Source organism: Cervus elaphus, chromosome 27 (assembly GCF_910594005.1).
Source record: "Cervus elaphus chromosome 27, mCerEla1.1, whole genome shotgun sequence".
Taxonomy (NCBI): Eukaryota; Metazoa; Chordata; class Mammalia; order Artiodactyla; family Cervidae; genus Cervus; species Cervus elaphus.
This window is the reverse complement of record NC_057841.1, coordinates 25,393,149-25,415,479: the sequence shown is the minus strand read 5'-3', so window position 1 is coordinate 25,415,479 and position 22,331 is coordinate 25,393,149. Positions and strand designations below refer to the sequence as shown.

Here is a 22,331-nt window from a genome sequence, read left to right as displayed (position 1 = left end):
TGTGAATGGTTATGCCCCAAGAACTTCCCGTTAAAGCAGTGTCTTTTCAGATTGTGAAATGCATCCAGAAGGCAGTTAAAAGCAGTAACTTTTTTTTCTTTTGTGGGGGGATGCTTTGCTGTGTGACCTGTGGGATCTTAGTTCCCCAGCAGAAATTAAACCTGTGCCCTCAGCATGAAAGCATGGAGTCCTAACCACTGGGCTGCCAGCAAATTCCCAAAAGTAACAACTTTTTAATGTGTTCTTTTCTCTGAAGTGTAGAAGTTGCTGTGCTTCTGAGGCTTAATGGGTAATATGGGGCAGTATGATGAACTACATACCTTAAATAACCATCCCAAAGATACAACTAAAACTGCTGAATACAATTTTAAAATACATGTATTTAAAAATGCATTACTGAACTTGCAGAAAAAATGCCTCACAAGCCAAAAATGAAATGAAAGTTAAATCCAGGGAGGGAAGATAGCCCTGATGTTGGCTTTTACCTTGAGACCATCAGCCCAAGTGACCCTGATCTTTCAATAGGTAGTCCTTCAGGATAGGAAAACAGAAGCCAAAATCCAAGGCCTGCCCAAGTGTAGAATCTAAAAGGATATCCTGTGTAATGTTGGGAACCCCCGAGGAACATAGCATTGATAAAATGATAAATTACAAAGAAATCCACCCTAAAAGACAATAAGGAAACATGTTGACTTTGGATTGGGGTAGAGGGAGAAAAGTCTACCTGGTAAGTAGTCAAGTAAGTCCACCTGGTAAAAGTCTGTCTGGGAAGGTGTGTAAGTCTGTCTCAGTCAGCCTCATCTGAGCTTTGTACTGTATTCAACTATCTACAAGGTTCTAAAAAAATCTTAGTCTAAAAAGTTAAAGTAACTTCAGGTACCTAGAGAAGCAAGTCAAATCTTTTGTGAAAACTTGAAGTCAGACCTTAAAGAATTTCCAGATAAAGTTCCAAAGAACAGGAGCTCACTCTCAAGAACTACAGAATATGCAAGAAAACAGGGCAACCCAAGTGAGAGCAGACAGAAGACTCAATCTACAAAAATGTCTATTAAGTGGAAGTATCATATACTAACTATAAAATAAATTTGCTTAATTTGTATATAGAAATAAAAAGGTGAGAGAAATATGACTAGAGAAAAAGAGCAGTAAGAAAAATAACCAAGGATAATTTTAAATGACCAAAAAGAAGTTCTAAAAAATGAAAAATATAATAGTTCCAAGAGCAGGCAAAAGGTCAGTTAAAAAGTAGCTGTTTTATATAACATTATAAGCCAAGTAGATCTAATAGTCATGTGTATAACATTCTATCTAATAACATCAGAATTTAAATTCTTCTCAAGTGCACATGGAACATGCTCCAGAATAGAGCATATTCTAGGGCATAAAACAAGCCTCAATAATAGAAATCAATATTGAAATGATACAAAATATGTTATCTGAACACAGTAGAATGAAATTAGAAGTTAATAACAGAAGAAATTTAGGATACTTATAAATATATTAAAATTAAATAATATATTCCTAAATAACCAATGGGTCAAAGAAGAATTCACAAGAGAAATTAGAAAATACTTTGAGGTGAAAATGAAACACAAACAGAACAGGGCTTAGAGGGAAATTTATACCTGCAAACACCTATATTTAAAAAAAAGAAAGAAAGAAAAATCTCAATCAAGAGCCTAATCTTCTACCTTAAGAAATTAGAAAAAGAAGAGCAAATTAAACCCAAAACAAGCAGAAGGAACAAAATCATAGAAACTAGAGAGAAAATAAATAAAACAAAGAATATAAAACCAAAAGAGAAAAATCGACAAAATGAAAAGGTTTTTTTATTTGAAATATCAAAAAATTGACAAAACATGAGCTAGACTGTCAAACAGAAAAGAGAGAGAAGATTCAAATTACTAAAATTATCTGTGAAAGTGGGGATAGTGTTTCTGATCTTTCAGAAATAAAAAGGATTATAAGGGAATACAATGTTAAATGTTCTATCACTTAAGTCCAAGCATTCAGCAGAACAATAAATCTAGAAAACAATAATAATTTTTAAAAGTCGATAGACTAGATAAAATGAACAAATTACTAAAAAGACACTAGATAAAATGAACAAATTACTAAAAAGACACAAACTATCTTAACTGAGTACAAAAGAAAGAGAAAATCTGAGTAGAACTATAAGAAGTAAAGACATTGAATTATCAGTGAAACAAAAACAAAAAGAAAACAAATAAAACACCAACCAAACAATAACTTGCCAAAACGAAAAATCCAGTCCCACATGACCTCGCTAGTGAATTCTACCATCCTTTAAGAAAGAATTTACACCAATTCTTAATAAACTCTTCCAAAAATTAGAACAGATGGTACACTTCTCAATTCATTCTATGAGGGCAGTGTTACCTTGATACCAAAATTAAGCGAAGACATCACAAGAAAACTACAGACCAAAATCCCTTATGTATTGACTCACATATCCTCAACAAAATACCAGCAAACTGAATTCAACAGCTTATAAAAAGGATTATACACCATGAACAACCGAGATTTTTCATAGGGATGCAAGGTTGGCTTAAGATATGAAAAATAATCAATGTAAAACACTATATTGATAGAATAAAAGACAAAAACCACATAAGCATCTCAACAGAAAATACAAAATTCTTAGAAGGAAACACTGGAGTAAGTCTTTGTGACCTTGGGTTGTATGATTTCTTAGACATGACATGAAAAGCACACACAACAACAGTAAAAGCAGATACATTGGACTTCATCAAAACTTTAAAAAAATGTGCTTCAATGGACACCATCATGAAAGTGAGAAGAAACCTACAGAATGGAAGAAAATGTTTATAAATCAGATATCTGATATGGGACTTATATCTAGAATACGTAAAAATCTCTTACAGCTCAATAATAAAATAATTGCTTTAAAATGGTTTTAAAATTTGGGCAAAGGATTTGACTAGAAATTTCTCAAAAAGAGATACATCAGTAAAAGTATCAGTGAATCTAAACATTGTTAGACTTTCTAGAAGAAATAGAAATATTGTACTATAATCTCTAAACTGTTAGATGGGTAAACATAAGTGACAGGAGAAAAGTAGAATGAATTTTTTAAAAGACAAAAAAAGGACACCAGACACAAAATCAGAAAAATAGGACAAGAAAGTATAAAATGAAAGTAGGACTAGAATCAAATATAATTCTAAATAGAATGAACTCAGTCTTGAATACAAAATTTGCTGCTTACTTTTAAACTCTAGTTATACATCATTTTCAAAAGACATACCTAAAACATGAGACACAGAAAGTTGAAAATTAAAGTGGTCAGCAAAGAGTGGGGCAGGAGAGGACGGATGGTCACATACCAGGCCACGTCCGAGTTCATGGGATGGCTGCCAATTGTGGGTTGTTGGCTTTGCACCGGAAAGAATTCAAGAGTGAGCCACAGTAAAGTGAAAGAAGGTTTATTCAGGGAAGAAACACACTCCATAGACAGAGGGAGGGCGGTCTCGGAAGGCAAGAGGGATAAGGGAGGCCCCTTGGTATGGGGTTGTCAGTTTTTGTAGGGGTGGGTGATTTCACAGGCTAATGAGTGGAAGGAGTGTTCCAGCTACTTTGGGAAAGGGGTGGGGATTTTCGGGAATCAGGCCATCGCCCACTTTTTGACCTTTGTGGTCATGGCCCCTGTGGCGGTGTTGTTTAGCATGTTGATGTGTTACAGTGAGGGTATACTGAGGCTCAAGGGCAAGTGAAAGTCAGTTCATCCACCACCCTGGATCTAGTTGCTTTTAATGGGTTTAATGTCATGTCCTTGGGCTATGTCATTCTTTTAAATGTTTTGTCCCCTTCCTGTCTCAAAAGGACAGGAAAAAAAATATATCCAAAACACAAAAATAGATAGTGTAACTGTTTTAATGTCAGCAAAATTGATGTTAAGGTGAAACTAAAGGACACAGATTTTCTGTCAGTGTAAGCCAGAAATGTCTAAGGGAGCTATAACAAAAGTGGAATGAGTGACTTCTGGAGTCACTGAATTCTCAATACTTTGAGAAATTAAAATCTGAGGTGATGACCTCTTGGTAGATATGTTAGGGAGGACATTATTAATAAAACATCCAGAAAGGTAGGAATTTGATGACCATACAGTTTCTCTGTATGCCAAAATCCTAATATCTTATCTGATTTTTCCCATTGACTTTCAAATTATTTTATTTTCTGATGGCTAGAAGATTTTCTGATTAGTCATGTATCAGAAGGAAGCTCCTTCATTCCTGTCTCATCTCCTTTTTACCTCATCTCTAAAGTAAAAAGTCTCTTGCACATATATGTCTACATAACAGTGTAATTTTTGTGTGTGTTAGGCTCATTGGAAAAGACACTGATACTGGGAAAGAGGACTTCCCTGGTGACTCAGATGGTAAAGAATCCGCCTACAACACAGGAGATCCGCGTTTGATCCCTGAATCAGGAAGATGCCCTGGAGAAGGTAATGGGTCCCCACTCCAGTATTCTTTTCTGGAGAATTCCATGGATAGAGGAGTCTGGCGGGCCACAGTCCATAGGATCACAAAGACTCAATCATGACTGAGTGAAGTGGCTCAGACAGTAAAGGATCCACCTGCAATGTGGGAGACCTGAGTTCAATCCCTGGGTTGAGAAGATCCCATGGAGGAGGGCATGGCAACCCAAACCAGTATTCTTGCCTGGAGAATCCCCATGGACAGAGGAGCCTGGAGGGCTACAGTCCGTGGGGTTGCAAATAGTCGGACATGACTGAGCAACTAAGCATAGCACAGCACAGCACAATCTGTTCCTGCCTCCTCTGCTTTCTTCTGCCTTCTGCTGGGAAAGATGGAAGGCAAAGGGAGAAAGGGGCAGCAGAGGATAAGATGGCTAGATAGTGTCATGGACTCAATGGACATGAATTTGAGCAAATGTCTAGAGATGGTCAAGGACAGAGGAGCCTCGCATGCTGCAGTCCATGGGGTTGCAAAGAATCAGACACGACTTAGCGACCAAGCAACAAGAAGACAAACAGGTACATTGTTCAGGCTTCAACTTCCTCTGCTTCAAGATTTGTCTTCCAGTCATTTGTCTGAAAGGGATGTTGAGAAAACTCCCAAAGGAAAATATTAATGTCTTACCTTGTCTCACTTAGTCAACAACAGTTAGTTGTCTGAGTCACTAACAGATATGCAAAGAAAGATAAACATATCAAAGTCTTCAGAATACGCAACACATTTCGAGGGTGGGGTGGGTGGCAACTGTTTGGCAATAGCATTCAGCTGTTCTTTTGCAATACAGATCTTCAAGTTTTAAACTGCTAGATCAAGATCTATCCTAAAAATCTCAAAAAATTTCTTGGAAGATGTCCGGATCTGGGAGTGGATAGAACCTGTTCTACCTGCTCCACAATCTTCCAGCAGTGGGACCCAGAGAATCCTATTTTTAACAGGCATTTCCAGAGGAGTCTGAATCACACTAAAGATTGAGAAACATGAATTTAAGATATCTCAAGGCTTTAGTATAAAAGAAGTGAGCTCTTTCTCCATGCTTTTAAGTATCTATTTCTTTAACATATTCCTTGATTGTCTTTTTTTTTAAACTGGTGACACAGATTATAAAGACATTTGGAGGTAGTGTTCTCACCTTATTTTGAGGAGAAACCATGTTGGGTCCTTTTTTCCAATCATATTTCATTTATTCTCATCAACTTTAAAAGGAGATCATGTCATTACGCACTGTAATGGCAGGAATCTGGCCTTCATGGTCTAAGTCAGGGGTCCTCCAACTTCTAGGATCTAAAACCTGATTATCTGAGGTGGGGCTGATGTAATAATTATCGAAATAAAATGCACAATAAATGTAATGCATTTGAATCATCCTGAAGCCTTCCCTGCCACCCCGCTTCCTATCTGTGGAAAAATTGTCTTCCACAAAAGCAGTCCCTGGTGCCAACAAGTTGGAGGCCACTGGTCTAAGTGATCTAGGAGTATACCCACAAGAAAAGGAAAGAAACGGTCATGGTTTTGTTTTCTTTGCTGGTATAGATACCTAGGTTAGGGGGTGTGAGTGCTATGATCCTGTAAGAAAGTATAGCAATAGACAAACCAAACCAGCGGGAAGCTCATTGGAAATGTGATCAAGTTGCAGGAGAAGCCAAAAAGAGGGAATAAAAAGAATGCATTTCAACTGTATAGTCATTTACTAAATATTTAAAATATTTAATAATCATTTTTAAATGACAGTAATGGAAGAAGATTAGAAGAAAAGGAAACTTTAGACAGGAAAATAAAAGGTAGCTTTCAGCGAAAGGGGGCAATAGAACAAAGGAATGGCTAACTTTATTTCCTCCTCACAAAGTCACAGAATTTAGTATTTTTACCAGAAGGTGGAAAAATAAATAGCTTTTATTGTACACAGTCTCGTCAAACACAAAATAAATGACTGAATGCAGTTTGGCTTATTTAAGAATCCATTATGTAAGAGTCGTTTAAGATTTATTCCTGACCACAAATGTACTCCTATACATTGAAGCTCTCTGAGAAATAACTGTGTTCCTCTTGTATGTGCCACACATATCTTCAACATTGTTTATCATGTAATAGGATATCAAAAATGCTTGTTGGTTAAATAGTTGACTGCTTTTTGAACAGCACTTATTGTGGACTCACATAATTCTTATGAAATTTGACTGTACTAAATTAAAGAGGAATCTCTGGAAGCTTCTTGAGAGCAAAAACAACTCATTTGCTGAAGGATTCCCTGGTGGCTCAGCTGGTTAAGAATCCACCTGCAATTCAGGAGACCTGGGTTCAATCCCTGGGTTAGGTAGATCCTCTGGAGAAGGGAAAGGCTATCCACTCCAGTATTCTGGTCTGGAGAATTCCATGGACTGCATAGTCCATGGGGTCGCAAAGAGTCGGACATGACTGAGCAACTTTCACTTTACTTTCACATATGGCTTTCAGATTTTTCAGCTTTAAGCTGGAATACAGTAGAACAATGCCTTCAAAATGCTAACAGAAAGCCATTTGGAATGTAGAGTTCTTTATCTAGCCAATTTACCAGTCTGCAAGGCACACTGAAAGAATTCAACGTTTACCTCCCTTTATGGAAAAAAACTCACTTGATTATATATATGCTTTAAGAAAATAAAAATCAAACCTAGCAATCTCAGTTCAGTTCAGTTCAGTCACTCAGTCGTGTCCGACTCTTTTCGACCCCATGCACCGCAGCACGCCAGGCCTCCCTGTCCATCACTAACTCTCGGAGTCCACCCAAACCCATGTCCATTGAGTCTGTGATGCCATCCAACCATCTCATCCTTTGTCTTCCCTGTCTCCTCCTGCCCTCAATCTTCCCAGCATCAGGGTCTTTTACTGGGCATATACCTTGAGAAAGTCATAATTCAAAAAGATACATGTACCCCAGTGTCCATTGCAGCACTATTTACAATAGTCAGGGCATGGAAGCAATGTAAATGTCCATTGACCAATGAATGGATAAGGAAGATGTGGCATGTGTATTTGATGAAATATTACTCAGCCATAAGAAAGAAAGAAATTGGGTCCTTTGTAGTGATGTGGTTGGATCTAGAGTCTGTCATACAGAGTGGAGTAAGTCAGAATGAGAAAAAAAAATCATATATTAATGCATATGTATGGAATCTAGAAAGATAGTAAAGATGAACCTGTTTTCAGGGCAGGAATGGAGATGCAGATGTAGAGAACAGACATGTGGACACAGGGAGGGAAAAGGAGGGCGAGATGAACTGGGAGAGTAGGATTGACATATATATACATATACTGCCATGTGTAAAATAGATAACTAGCGGGAAGCTGCTGTACGCACAGGGAGCTCAGCTCAGCGCTGTGATGACCCAGAGGGCGCGAGGAGGTTCAAGAGGGAAGGGGTATGTGTAGACATGTAGCTGATTCACTTTGTTATATAGCAGAAGGCAGTACAACATTGTAAAGCAATTACATTCCAATTTAAACAAAAAGAAAATCAAAATAAAAAAAGATGAAGATATGGAATCCAAAAAATAATGGCCACAACTCAGAACAGCAATAAAACGAATCCCTAGGCTGTTTGTTGGGCAGCAGGTATAAAGATAATTGTTTCAAAATAAAATAGAAGGCTTTTAACTATTTAACTAGTTATAAGACTTTTCAAACAAACGCATTCAATAAGAAAATGAATTCACTTTAAGAAATAAGTATTATGTTAAAAGTTTCATAAACTTAGTGATAGAGTGAAGGTAATTGTTTCTTCTGTTAACAAGAGAAAAGTAAGGCAAATGGAAGTTTTCTAAAAAAATCTCTATAGCAAAATCACAGCCTATATAAAACAAATGTAACATGATTCTCACTAGCATATGGAGTGTAATGAAAATAAAATTTTCAATCTTGGTTTCTGAAATATTATTTTTGAATCTATACATGTTTAGGAAAAGTGTAAGTGCATTTCCTTCTCCACAGGTCTATCTAGATTTCTTGACTCTACAGAAAATAATATGTACACAATTTTATATTTCAAGCACCTTTTACGGGATTTTAGTTTTTTAAATCAATTTATACACAAAGCATGGAAGATTTACTTATAGTTCCAGAACAGAAGGAAAACGTTATAAACCTCTATAATGTATAAATTATGAGATGTAAAGAGAAGAGGGGATATAAGAGTATAAGGGTGAAAAAAAAAAAAGAGTATAAGGGTGTACATATCCTCATTTTTTTATAATGAAGACTCTTGTGAGACACTTCCCGAAGTTGAGTGATCCAGAAAGCACTTTCTCTTTGTAATTTAAGGTTATAAAGTAAGCTAGTAGAAGAAGTACTTATAACACAACTAACAAAGTATTGAAAAGAGGAGGACAGAGGTGGGGTTAATAGGCCCAAGTCCTAATCTTTGATAAGTGGAAATCAATAAAAACTTGCATGTTTTAGATGTTGTTTCCAAATGTTTGCTTCTTATATGTAGTGGATAATGCATCCACTCTGTCATGCTACCTCACAGGGCATGTATGTTGTTATTCCATCACAAAGTCAACGTCTGACTCTTTATGACCCCATGGACACCAGCACACCAGGCTTCCCTGTCCTTCACTATCTCCCAGAGTTCATTCAGATTCATGTCCACTGAGTCAGTAATGCTAGCTCACCATCTCATCCTCTGTCACCCTCTTCTCCTTTTGCCTTTGAGTTTTGGTGCTGGAGAAGAGTCTTGAGGGTCTCTTGGACTGCAAGGGGATCAAACCAGTCAATCCTAAAGGAAATCAACCCTGAATAATCATTGGAAGGACTGATGTTGAAGGTGAAGCTCCAAAACTTCGGACACCTGATGCGAAGAACTGACTCATTGGAAAAGACCCTGATGCTGGGAAAGATTGAAGGGCATACATAGTTTCTCCTTTACCCCATGAGCTCTGGGTTTGGCCATCTGAATTATTTTGAACAATGCAATGTGGGTGGAAATAATAGTGGTTAGCTCTGAACAGAGGCTTTCAGAAGTAACACGTGTTTCAATTGTTTCTCTTCAGCTATGGCCCTCTGCCATGGGAAAAGCATATCCCAAATAATAACAGACACTCCATTAGCCCAAGGCCCATGACTAACCCAAGCCAAACCAAGTCCAGCATGTTGGGAACCAATGACTTGTGAGATTGCACTAAGTGTTTGTTGTAAATCACTAGTTGAGGATTATTTGTATGACCACAGGATTGATAAACACAATTGTCTAAAGTTGATATATCAAGAATTTGAACTATATTATTTAGAAGTAGGGGAGATTTCCATCAGGAGAGGTGGGGTGGCAATGACAGGAAGGATCAGTTAAAGGCAGTTATCTTTGGGGATGCTGTTGGGTTGAAAGAATTTGAGCCTTTGTTTCATATCTTTCCATCCTATTTGAATTTTTTATCATATGTCTGTACTTTATATATGTATATATTACTTTCATATGTAAAATGTGCAAAGTATAGTGCATACTGTCTAGGAGGTGATATAAACCATAAACACATAAAACATTGTATATACCATATCATGAGTCAGCTAATTTGTGTGGGGGAAAAAATGCTCCAGATGATAGGAATTCAAAAAAAAAGAGAAGATTGACTCTACTGAAGAAATTGTAGAAGGTAAAGAAGATTGCGCTGGAAAAGAATCCTTAGGGATTAAGACAGGTGGAGGAAAGAAGGCCAGGAAAAATAAACAGCATAATAAATCTGGAGAGAGGGAGCAGTGAGCTGGCTGGTGTGACTGCAACAGAGAATACTTATGAGTGAGCTGTGGGCAAGAGGGCTGGGATGGGTGGAAATCAACCACGTTGTGAAGGGCTTGGATGACTTGAGTAATATGTGTGTGGACAGAGCGGTTTTATGAACTTGGTGTTTCAGGAAGACCAACACGGCAGGGCAGTGTAAGACGGATTGTATTCAGAATCCTCAGAGCTAGTAGAAACTATCTCAAGGGTCACTTAGCCAGGTGGTGTGGCATATTGTGAGGGTTTTGCTATTAGTCACAAAGCTTCTCTTACCACATCTTTTGGATCTAAATCTATAAAAGCAGTGCCTCAGTCCTTTACTAAAAATGTGTAAATAATTCTTCAGGTTGACTGGTGCCCTGCAAGACTGGCAAGCTATGACTGGGGGAAAGAAGGGGCCAAGAAAATGCATTTTATAAATTTCTCAAAGCCATTCTTAGCTGGAAAAGACCTGCAGTCTCCTCTTCCACCATGTGCTAGTTACCAAGTTTTTTTTCACTGAGTCTTCCTGAATGTGATCTAACAATACCATGAATTCACATGTGCTAAAACTTGGATTGTTTTACTCCACCTAGCTCTTTTGAACGGTGAATCCATCGTCTCTTCCATTTTTCTTCCTTTCAGATTCATTCCATTTGATTTCAAGTATGATTGCCCACCCAAATCTACTGTCAACTGACTTGCTTCCCTTGCCCTTAATGATTTTTGCTCCTGATAGGCTTTAGCTTCTAACCTGTCTCCTGCTTTCCTTAACCTTAAAAAAAAAAAAAAAAATCATGTTGATGACTTGTCTGATTCTGTTATTTTCAGTGTCTTAGGTTCATTTCTGTCAATGCTTTCTTCACCTTCACTGACCATGTGCCCAAATGGCATATTCTGAGGCTCCTCAGTGCAAGGCCTATTGCACTTGCAGAACCTCCAGCTTCTTCTAACTGGCTGTCTCAGCTTTTCCACTCCTTCATGCTTGCTGACCTCAGACTCCACTGAGTCTATGATCTGGCCGTTCTCAAGATTTCCTCTATTATTTCTCATATGAGATTACAGCCCACGTAAATGTTCAGAGTATGTGTAGAATTCCTAATAAACCAGCAATAAATCTTGTCTTTTCTCTCTGACTCATAAAGGCCTACTGAAATGCAAGAAACTGGGAGTAATTTTTTTTTTTAATAGGAATAATCTGCAATCTGCTCTAGTTTAGGTTTTAAACCTTTATTCTCAACTTCTGGTTCCTATTAGTTTGGTTGGAGTGCATTTCCCACTAAGAACAGGTAAAAGCCCTGGACATTGTATATGAAACAAACAAGAGAAAACTCGGAAAGGCAGAGAGAAAGCAATTGACTAAGGACTTTGGGATCCAAGGAATGACAGGACGGTGAGTTCTCTGAGCTTTTCTGTTGGTTTGTTTTGCCCTGTATGTCTTGGACTGGAGAAGCTGGCAACCCAGGAGCCCGACAGAGCTTTTTTTTTTAAAAAAAAAAAAAACCCTAAGCAATGCCTGCTCTCACTAGCCAGAGGACCAGGAAAGGCGCAATGTATAAAACGTTTACACCAGGAACTACCCTATTCTGACTTCCCTGCTGGCTCAGATGGGAAAGAATCTGCCTGCAATGCAGGAAAGCTGGATTAGATCCCTGGGTTGGGAAGATCTCCTGGAAGAGGGAATGGCTACCCACTCTAGTATTCTGGCTTGGAGAATCCCCATGGACAGAGGAGCCTGACAGGCTACAGTCCATGGGGTCACAGAGAGTTGGACACGACTGAGCAACTTCCACTTCACTTTATTTTAGCCAAAGTCTGCAGCAAAAAAAAAAAAAAGAAAGAAAGAAAGAAAGAAGAGAAAAAGTGACCTCACTCCCGTCTCAGGTAACTAAAGGCTGAACAGAGGGAGTACCACCTTCACCCTAACATTAGAAGGCACCACTCAGGGCCCCTCTACCCACTGCTGGGGTGGTGTTAGAGACCATATGAGGAGCCAACACTTTTACCCCAGACCAACTGACAAGTGACGAGCAAAAACAAACAAAATGACCAAACCTTATGGAAGTGTATTATGCTGTCTAAAACAAAATAATAATTAAAAAAAGGACTTACCTAGTGGTCCAGTGGTTAAGAACCTGCCTTCCAATGCAGGAGACATGGGTTTGATTCCTGGTCAGGGAAATAAGATCCCACGTGTCCCAAGGCAACTAAGTCTGAGTGCCACAACTACTGAGCCCACACACAAGATTCCACATGACATGACTAAGACCAGAAGCAGCCAAATAAATAAATAATAAGAATTTTTTTTTAAAATAGAAGGCTGTGGGCAACATGGAGGGCCCACAGTCCACGCTTAACTGGCAGAGATAAAAAAGAAAAAATCAGTCTCAAACGGCCACATACTGTATAATTCTATTACATAACATCCTTGAATAAAAAAAAATTATAAATGGAAAACAGATTGTGGTTGCCAGGGGTTAGAGGGTGTGGGTGGGGGAGAGATGGGGGTGACTATGAAGGAAAAGTGTGAAGGAGATCTTTGTGGTGATAGAATAGTTCTGTACCTTGATTGTTAGAGAATCTGCACATGTGATAAAATGGCACCGAACCATACACATACATTGTACCAATGCCAATTTTCTGGTTTTGATATTTTGATATTTAAGTATAGTTATGAGTTTATAGCTTTTTAATAAGTTACTGTTATAAGAAGTGACCACTGGGGGGAATGGGTGAAGGGTATGAAGTATGTCTCTGTATGGTTTTTACAACTTCTTATGCATTCATAATTATTTCAAAATAAAAGGTTAAAAAAAGTTATACTCCAATTTTGATACTTATGATAGTCATTAACATTATAATCCAGATTTTTGCAGCTCTCTGCTTTTTGGGGACAATGTTGGGATTTATTGCATTTTCCTGCTTCTTTGAAAGTTACATAGGGCAGGTCATTTGATTTGGCCATTGAAACACATATACAAAAATGACACTGGGAGAAGTGTTAGGAGACCTTGTGCAACTTGCCTTGTGCCCTTCTACTGTCTCTACCAAAGACGAACCATGTGCTGTTCTGGACTCTTCTTCAGCCTGGGCTGATGTCCCCCACCCCCACCGCTACCCGCAAAGGACATGGAGTGCAGGCCGGAAAGGAACTGTGTAAGCTCCCAGCACTTGGGGCTTTTGGATGTAGACATCAATAAACTAACACAACAATTAGTCACCATTACTTGCCCATGCCCCTTACAAATGCTTCAAATGTACTGCTCTTATCACCAGATCCAAAGCAAGGCAACTAACTTCCCCACTGCTTATGATCCCCATTAATCCCCATTAATCCCTGCCTTCACCATGCTGACATATGCTTACTGCCTAACCTTACCCATGATCGCCACCCACTTGGCCACTTCCACTAAGTTTAATGTTTTTGAGGTTCCTCTGTGATGTATGTACCTTCCACGTATGTTCTATGTACCTTTCATTCTGTTTTATTGCTGAATAGCAATCACTGTAAACATATACCACACTTAGTGTATCCATTCACCAGTTGCTGGACATCTAGGCTCTTTCTACCTTTCGGGTATTGCGAACAATGCTCCTATGAAAGTTTATATACAACTTGCTATCTGAACATATTCTCAGGTTTTTTTTTCCACCTAGGAGTGGAATCACTGGGGGCATGTGGTACTCTTAGGTATAATTTTTAAAGAATCTTTTAAATCAACTTCCAAAGTGGCTGCACCATTTCACATACCCATCAGAAATGTAGATCAGGGTTCTAATTTCTCATCTCACCAACACTTGCTATTTTCAGTCTTATTACAGTCATTATAGTGGGTGTGAGGAGCTTTCTCATTGTGGTTCTGATTTGCATTTCCCTAGTGACTAATGATGTTGAACATCTTTTCAGGCTATAGTTGACCATTTAAATATTTTTTTTTGGTAAAATGCCTATTCCATTCTTTTGTCCATTTAAAATTGGATTATTAGTCTTATTGAGTTATAAGAGTTGTTTATATATTCTGAATACAAGTCTTTTAGCAGGTATACAATTTGCAACTCTTTTTTGCCTGAGATGGTTTTTTTTTTCCCCCTTAATACGGTTATTTTTAAAAAAGATACAAACTTCAAAGTGAAGTTTCCTTGTGGTACATTAACAGGCCAATCATGATTCACTTTGTTTCAAAATATTATGTAAGTACTTTTAAAAAGCAACTTTAAACTTTTATTTTAGACTACTTGGAAAATGTAGATAAGCACAAAATAGGATAGTAAAATTCCAGAGACAATCTTCGGTAACATTATTCGCTTCCAGCTTTTGGGTTCTTTCTGTGAACATACCTTTATTTAAAAAATAAAAAGTATAAACATGAGCTTCATCATTCCAACTCTTGGCTGGCAAGCAAGACTTTACAAAAACCTCTGAATGATTCAAGTAGAAAATTTATTATGTCTATGAGTGACAGAGGACCAGCCTGCGTCTTCTCTTAGATTAAGGGACAGCTAGGTACTGGAATTAGTGCCAAGGAAGAGTGGTTCCCAGGGCGGGCACAAGAGGAAGGGCCCCTCTCAGCACCACGCGGGGGACACTGCCCCAGTTACCCGCGTTGCGGGGGGCCGCGGCTGTTCAGTACCCCCCAAGGCCTGGCTGCCTCTTCCGGCTGTGCCGGTTGGGGGCCTCCCCTCTCGCCGCCCACCCTAGGTCCAGAACCTCCTGCATCCCCGGCGCCGGCCTCAGAGCTCAGCACGGCCGGACCGAGGGGCCGCTGACCGTCCTCCCGCTCCAAGTCCTCCGCCGCCGCTCGCGGGTGAGGAGCAGCCCTGGGCTCGATGCGAGGATCTCGTCGGCGCGGTAAGGGCACCGTCCTTTGCTCCCACCCCGCGATCTGCTCGACGTGAAACGGCCCAAGTTGTGCTTCACTTGGGGCGGCGGCGGCGGCCCCTTTGTCCGTGCCCAGGTTCAGGTGGAGACCACCAGCCCGGACGGCACGGCCGAGCCCGTCGCAGCCCCAGCCTCTCGCCCGGGGACCCCTCGCTCCGGGGCTCGGGTTCCGCGCCTCCCCGCGCGTCGGGCCGGCAGGGGGCAGAGGCGCCGAGGAGCCGGAACCTCCAGGGCCCCGAGGGAAGCGCGGCGGCCCCGAGGTGGGCTCGCCGCAGGGGCGGGGGCGGCGCATCCGGGTGAGCGCGCGGCGCCCCCGCCTCCCCCGCGCAGCCGCACCGGCCGCCGCCGCCGCGAGCACGCCGCGCGCGCGGGGAGGACCGCGCCCAAGCGGCCTGCGCGGGTGGCCCTGCGGCCCCGGCCCGCCGCTCTGAGGCGGCCCCGAGCGAGCGGCAGCGGCGGCGGCATGCGGGGCGGCCCGGAGTAGCGCGCCGAGCCCGCGAGGCCCGGCGCGGAGGCGGGGGCGGGCGCGGCGGAGGCGGGGCCCGCGCCGGGCCCGCCCGCCCGCCGGGGGAGCCGCCGGCAGTGGCCGAGAAGGCGGCGCGGCGGACGGCGGCCCGAGAGTAGCGCCCGCGCTGCGGCCCGCGGGACCGCGCCGCGACCGCCGGGGCCGGCCCCGAGGAGCCCCCGCTGCCGCCGCCGCCGCCGCGCGCGGAGCGAGGTGAGTGTCCGCCCGCGCCCGGGCCGTCCCGGAGCCGCGGCCGCTGGCGCGGGGCGGGCGGCGGCGGAGGCGGAGAGGCCCGGCCGCGTCCGCGTCTCCCGTCCCTTTGTGGCCGGCGCGGCCGTGGCCGGGGCGAGGGCGCGCGAGGCGCGGGGTCCGGGTCGGGCACTCGGGGGCTGCTGGACACGCGGCGTCTCTGGTTGGCAGCTGCGGCGAGCAGCGAGTTTCCGTCCTAGTTTGACATTGAGTTGGGACCGTTTTTCTTTAGAAGACGGAAGTTTGTTTTATTGACCAAAAAATACAGCTAAATATGGCTCCTGGTTCGGTCCGGCGGTGTGGTACTTGGAGCCGCGGTGCCAGGCTGACCCTCGCCGGGCCGGCGCGACGGAGGCGGGGAGGACACGCGGGTGGCCGGAGGTGGGGGCTTCCCGGCCCTCTATCCGCGAAGAGGACCCGGCCCTGAATTAGCAAATATCTGTGGATGGGAAGTAGCGGGCTTTAGGTAATGTGGCAGCACTTCCTGGAAGAATGAATGAATGAAATGTCATTTACTCATCCATAATCAATACAATGCCCGTTTAAAGATTTGCCAGGAATTGTGATGATTTGCAATGTCATTGCCTCTCTTACCTGGTCAACCTTGCTACGTGAAGGTCCCCCCTCCTCCGAACTTATGACCTTGGCCTCATTCACAGAGCCACTCAGCTAACCAAGCGGTCTTGGCATTTTCTGGCAAGTGTGGGCAATGGTCAGGGTAGTCTTGGTGATTGTGAAGTATTTCTGGAGGGCAGAGACGATACTTTATGCTTAATATAATGACCTGTAACAATTCTTGTCAAGAACCCTGAGAGGCTGGAGGTGGGGTGGGGGTGTATTTTGTCCTCCTTTCACAAATGAAGAAGTTGAGCCGCTGAGAGATTGTAACTTTCCAGGTCACAAGCTAAAGCAGGAAAGCTGGAATTCACAACATCACATCTGTGTCTAGACCTAGATTGGCTCTTATGGTAGCCACTAACCACATGTGGCTATTTAAATTAATAAAAATTGAAGTTTTGAAAAATCACTAGCCACGTTACAAGTGTTCAGTAGCCACGTGTGACTAGTGGCTACTGTTGAACTTGTCTAAGACCATTTATCCATTCGTGTATTCAGTAAATATTTATTGAGTGCTATCGTGTATAAGGCACAGTTTTAAGTCTTGGGTATACTGTGGTGAATAAGAGGCAAAATGTCCTTGGCTTTATGGAGCTTGCATTTTACTTGATAGTTTGAGGGATGTTTTCCGTGGTACCTTCACTGCTTTGCTAATTCGGTATGGTTTGTGATCCAGCAGCATCTCTGTCATCTAAGAGTTTGGAAGAAATGCCGACTCTCGGGTCACAAACCACGTCAGCTGAATGAGTTTCTGTTAAAGTGATTTAGCAGGTCACAGGTGATCAGGTGATACAGATATCAGATCTCAAGTGATTTAATTTCACACTGAAGGCCTTATTCAGAACACCAGTGATAACTGGGTTTAGCAATTGTCCTGATGGATTGTTTGGTAGGACCCTTAAGCCAACTTTGAAAGGCTTGGGAACACTCATCATTTACATAGATACTTGTTAAATGCCTGGCTTCTGCAGCAGAGAGTCAGCTTTTATGAGAGCAGAGAGGGTGTCTTCCGTTTCTGTGTCTTTTCCAGGCGTATATTCCCAAAGGCTTTACAGTGCCTGGTAAACAGTAGGCACTCAATAAATGCTTGTTGCATATATTAATGAGCCTATTCAGAAGTCAAAACTAGTTAATTCCAAGCAGTTTCAGGCCAAGTAATTTTCAGGGCATCAGGTAAGGGCATAGCACCAGAAGCAAAATGAAGGTGGATCTACATGTAGCTTTTCAGCTCTAAGCCCCTAGCTACCCTGACCTAAGTTTCATTTCCTGATTCACTTGCATGCCCCATCTCTTTCTCTTTTTAATAATATAAAATAGTATTTATAAATCTGAATCTTCATTGTATGTTAATACCATGTATATACGCACATGTGCGTGTGTGTATATATATATATATATATGTGTGTATATATATATGTGTATATATATATATATGTATCTTTTGTTTTTAAACTAAATTCCAGACTGTATTTGGATTTCTCCAGTTTTTCCATTAATGCCCTCTTTCTGTTCCAGGCTCCAGTCCACGGCACCACATTGCATTTAAAGTCATGTCTGCTCAGTCTTTGGTCTGTGGCCGTTTCTCAGTTTTTCTTGTTTTGTGTAACCTTGGTAGCTTGGAGGAGTACGGTCCTGGCTGTCTTCAGTGGACAGCTTTCCATGGACCAGATAGGATCATCAATTCTGGGCAAACCCTCTCATATTCAGGAAAGTAAGGCCATGACAGGAACAGCTCCTACTGGTGTGTTTATGTAATATATGAATCTGTTCTGCTTCTGTAACAACTTGTAACTGTAGTACTCGGTTTTCAGTAGCAGACTCGGGATAGGTTCTTAATTGGTTGAGATTCAAAAGAGTGTTTACAGCATTGCATATGAACCCCTGTTTTTAAATATACTGTTTTTATTTTTATGATGGGTTGAGAACTGGGCTGAGGTGGAGTAAGGAAAAAGGAGGGATGAGCTGAAAGAGGTAGCTGGTCAGAGAGGGACCAAGCTGCATGGAGTAACAGACAATGGAGGAAGGAAGACAGGCAGCTGCGTAGAAGAGGACTGGGAGTGAGCACCTACTGTCTGTTCACTGACTCAGTTCACGTGTACTGGGCAGTTACTGTGTATCAGATCCAGTGCTGCTAGGTACTCAAGATGACGGGTGAGACAGCATTAGATTGTCGTGCAGATAAATACATGATAATTACAGTTTGTGCTGGGTGCTAGAAAGAAAAGGTGAAGGGTGCTGGAGAGACAGGAGGGGGGTGGGTGGAGCTGCCGCTTTTGGTTGGCTCGGTTGGTGAAGAAGTCTTCTTTCAGTAAGTGACATTTGCATCCCTCGCTCTGGCTTTTGGGGGCCTTTCATTGTTACCCCACACTGCTTATTCCATCTTTGTTGTTATTTCACAACGCACACGTGTCCCTTTCTCCATAGGTACTGTGCTTATTTTTAGCTCCGCATCTTTATATGTGATTTCTTCTTCCTAGGGTGTCCCCCTGTCCACTTCCACTTGTGGAAGTGCTGTCTCTTGTTCAAGAATTTGCTCAAATCCCATCTCCTTTATGAAGTCTTTCACTGTTGATCTATGCCTGTGTTTGTCTTGCTGCTTGAGTGTATGGTGCTTGAGGGTAGGCATAGTGTTTTACATATATAACTATGCATCCCCAGTCGACCACAAAGCCAAGGTTGATAAGGGGTTGTTACAAAGGTAGACCTACTCTGAAGTGTTGACATTTGGGTAATGAATGTTAGAGCAGTGAGTGAAGGTCCAGTTTTGGGCTTTTTTAAATTAAACTTGTTTTTATGGGGCATAGTTGCAGATCCACATGCATTTACAAGAAATAATCTGGAAAGATCCCATGTACCCTTTACCCAGTTGCTCCCAGTGGTATCATGTAACGCTGTAGTGCAGTATCAGCCACTAGGACAGTGTCACTGAAGCAGTCAAGATAGAGAACATTTCCACACCGCATGGTTTCTGCATGTGGTTCTTTTATAACCATTCCCTCTTCGCTCCCAGCTCTATCTACTTCTTAAGTCCTGGCAATCACTAATCTGTTCCCCATTTCTATAATTTTGTCATTTCAAAAATGTTTTATACATGGAATCATATAGTAAGTACCTTTTGGAATTCGCCTCTCCCCTTTTCCTCCCAGCATAATTCTCTGGAGACTGAGAGAGGGGCTGTGTATATCAGTAGTTGCTTCTTTTTTATTGCTGAGTACTACTTCATAATGTGGATCTGCTTTTATGGTTCTTATAACCATTTTCCTGTTGAAGGGCCTCTTGTTATTTCCAGTTTGGGCTATTGTAGCAATGTTGGTTGAAAAGACAACATTTTCCTCCATGGAATTGTTTTTTTTTTACTGTAAAAAAAATCAGTTGAGTATATGTGTATGAGTCTGTTTCTAGGTTCTTTATTCTGTTCTATTGATCTGTGTGTTTATCCCTCCTCTAGTATTATAGTCTTGGTTACTATGGGATATAATAAGTCTTAAGTAGGTGTAGAATGATTCCTCCCACTTCAGTCTTCTTTTTCAAAATTGTATTAGCTTTTCATTCCTTTGCCTATCCATATGAGTTGTAGAATAATCTTGTTTATATTTACAAAAAAATCTTATTGGAATTTTGATAGGAATTAGACCTGTATATCATTTGGGGGAAAACTGATGTCTTACCATGTTGTCTCTTCTAATCTATGAATGTGGTATGTCTCTCCATTTATTTAGATCTTTGATTTCTTTAATCAGCATTGTGTAGTTTTGTCTTACAAGTCTATGTTTTGTTAAATTTTGTTGGGTTTTTGTTAGACTTATATATAAGTATTTGTTTTGAGCAACTGCTGTTTAAAATTTTTGGGGATCCATGTGTTCATTGCTAGTATAGAGAAGTATTATTAAAACTTTCTTATGTTGATCTTGTATGCTGCAGCCTTGCCAAACCCATTTATTAGTTTAGGAGTTTTTTGGTAGATTCCTTGAGATTTTCTAAATAGACAACCTTGTCATGTCTACATAGGGACAGTTTTATTTCTTCATTTTCCATCTGTATGCTGTTTATTTCCTCCTCTTATTGATACTGGCTAGAACTTCCAGTACTGTGTTTAAGAAGAATAGTAAGAGAAGACGTCTTTGCCTTGTCCCAGATCTTAGGGAAAAAGCATTCAGTCTTTCACTACGTTTTGGGTCAATCTCAGGCAGTTCGTAGTGACACCATTGGCTGGAAATGACCGAGGGCATTCACCTGGGCCTCCGGTGAGCCCCCACCCAGACTTCTCCCCTTTTGGAGCCAGTGTTGTGTCTGGACTGGCCCTGGTGGTTCTTACCATGATTGTAAGAGATGCCTCAGTGACAGCCATCAGGGAACTTGGAAAAGGAAAGGTTTGTTACTTACAGGACCTGGAGGAGGGTGCCTGGCACGCCTGAGACCTCACAGTGCGATTGTGGGTAGAGAGTGCTGATTGGGCTTCTGCTTTCACTGTGGCTGATGGTGAGGTTCCTGGGGTTGTGGGTTCTCTGTTGGTGAATGTAAAATGTAAGAGCAAGAGTTAGGACACAGGAAGGGAAAAGTAAACTGTCAAATGGTCAGTTACTAATCTACAGAGCTCTCTTGAAAAAACCAAATTTTATGTGTGAGGTGGCCTGGCTCTTTATATTGTATATCTGGCAGTGTGTTTATTCAAGATGGATGTCTTCAGATGCCATCAGAAGCTTAATGCTAGGCATTTATATTGTGTAACCAAAAAAGCTGATTGTTGGGCATTTATGCTACATACTGATTAGTGTTAACTGTAGGGTTTTTGTAGATGCTCTTCATCACGTTGAGGAAGTTCCCTTTTTTTAAAATTTTATTTTTTATTTATTTTATTTATTTATTTTTCATTTGTTTTTATTAGTTGGAGGCTAATTACAATATTGTAGTGGTTTTTGCCATACATTAACATGAATCAGCCATGGATTTACATGTATTCCCCATCCCGATCCCCCCTCCCACCTCCCTCTCCACCCGATCCCTCTGGGTCTTCCCAGTGCACCAGCCCCGAGCACTTGTCTCATGCATCCAACCTGGGCTGGTGATCTGTTTCACCCTTGATAATTCCCTTTTATTCCTGTCTTTCTGAGAGTTTTTATCATGAATGGGTGTTGAATTTCGTTAAGTGCTTTTTGTGCATTGATTTTTATGGTCATGTAATTTTTCTTCTTTAGCCTGTTGATATGATGGATTATTTTGATTGGTTTTTAATTGAGCCAGCCTTGCATTCCTGGGATAAATCCCACTTAGTTTTTTATCTCTTTTATATGTTGTTGAATTCTAGTTACTAATAATTTGTAAAGGACTTTTTGGATTTATGTTCTTGGGGGCTTTTAGCACTATAAATTTTCCTCTAAGCACTGTTTTAGTTGTGTCTCGTGAATTTTGTTATGTTGTGTTTTTTTTGTTTTCTCTCAGTTTAATGAATGTATTTATTTCCCTTGAAACTTCTTTGACCCATGGATTATTTAGAAGTGTGTTGTTTAGCTTCCAGGTGTTTGGAGATCTTACTATTATCTTTCTGGTTTTGGCTTCTACTTTGATCCTTTTGTGGTTGGAGAACAAACTGTATGTTTCAGTTCTTTTAATTTTGTTTTGGTTTGTTTTATGACTCAAAGTATGCTCCATCTTGGTATATGTTCTGTGGACACTTGACTAGAATGTTTTTTCTGCTGTTGGAGTGTTTTATAAGTGTTCATTAGATCCTGTTGGTTAATGGTGTTGAGTTCTTCTGTACCTTCCTGCTTAAGTGTTCTGTCAACTCTTGAGAGAGGGGTACTGAAGTCTCCAACTATATTTTTGGATTTGTCT

At 41.2% G+C, this 22,331-nt stretch overlaps 1 protein-coding gene across 3 annotated transcripts in view; it reads left to right on the top strand.

Annotated features, from left to right (window-relative positions):
* Window positions 1-15,078: 15,078 nt before the first annotated feature.
* Window positions 15,079-22,331, top strand: part of GALNT1 (polypeptide N-acetylgalactosaminyltransferase 1) — a 115,957-nt gene continuing 108,704 nt past the window's right edge. Inside the window, exon 1 of one of the 3 annotated variants that reach the window (XM_043889652.1) lies at window positions 15,079-15,097. The gene's annotated coding sequence lies outside the window, so the exon portion shown is untranslated. Of the gene's footprint in view, window positions 15,098-15,826; window positions 15,846-22,331 lie in introns of those variants that run through there. The other 2 variants (XM_043889653.1, XM_043889651.1) reach the window with 2 other exon arrangements.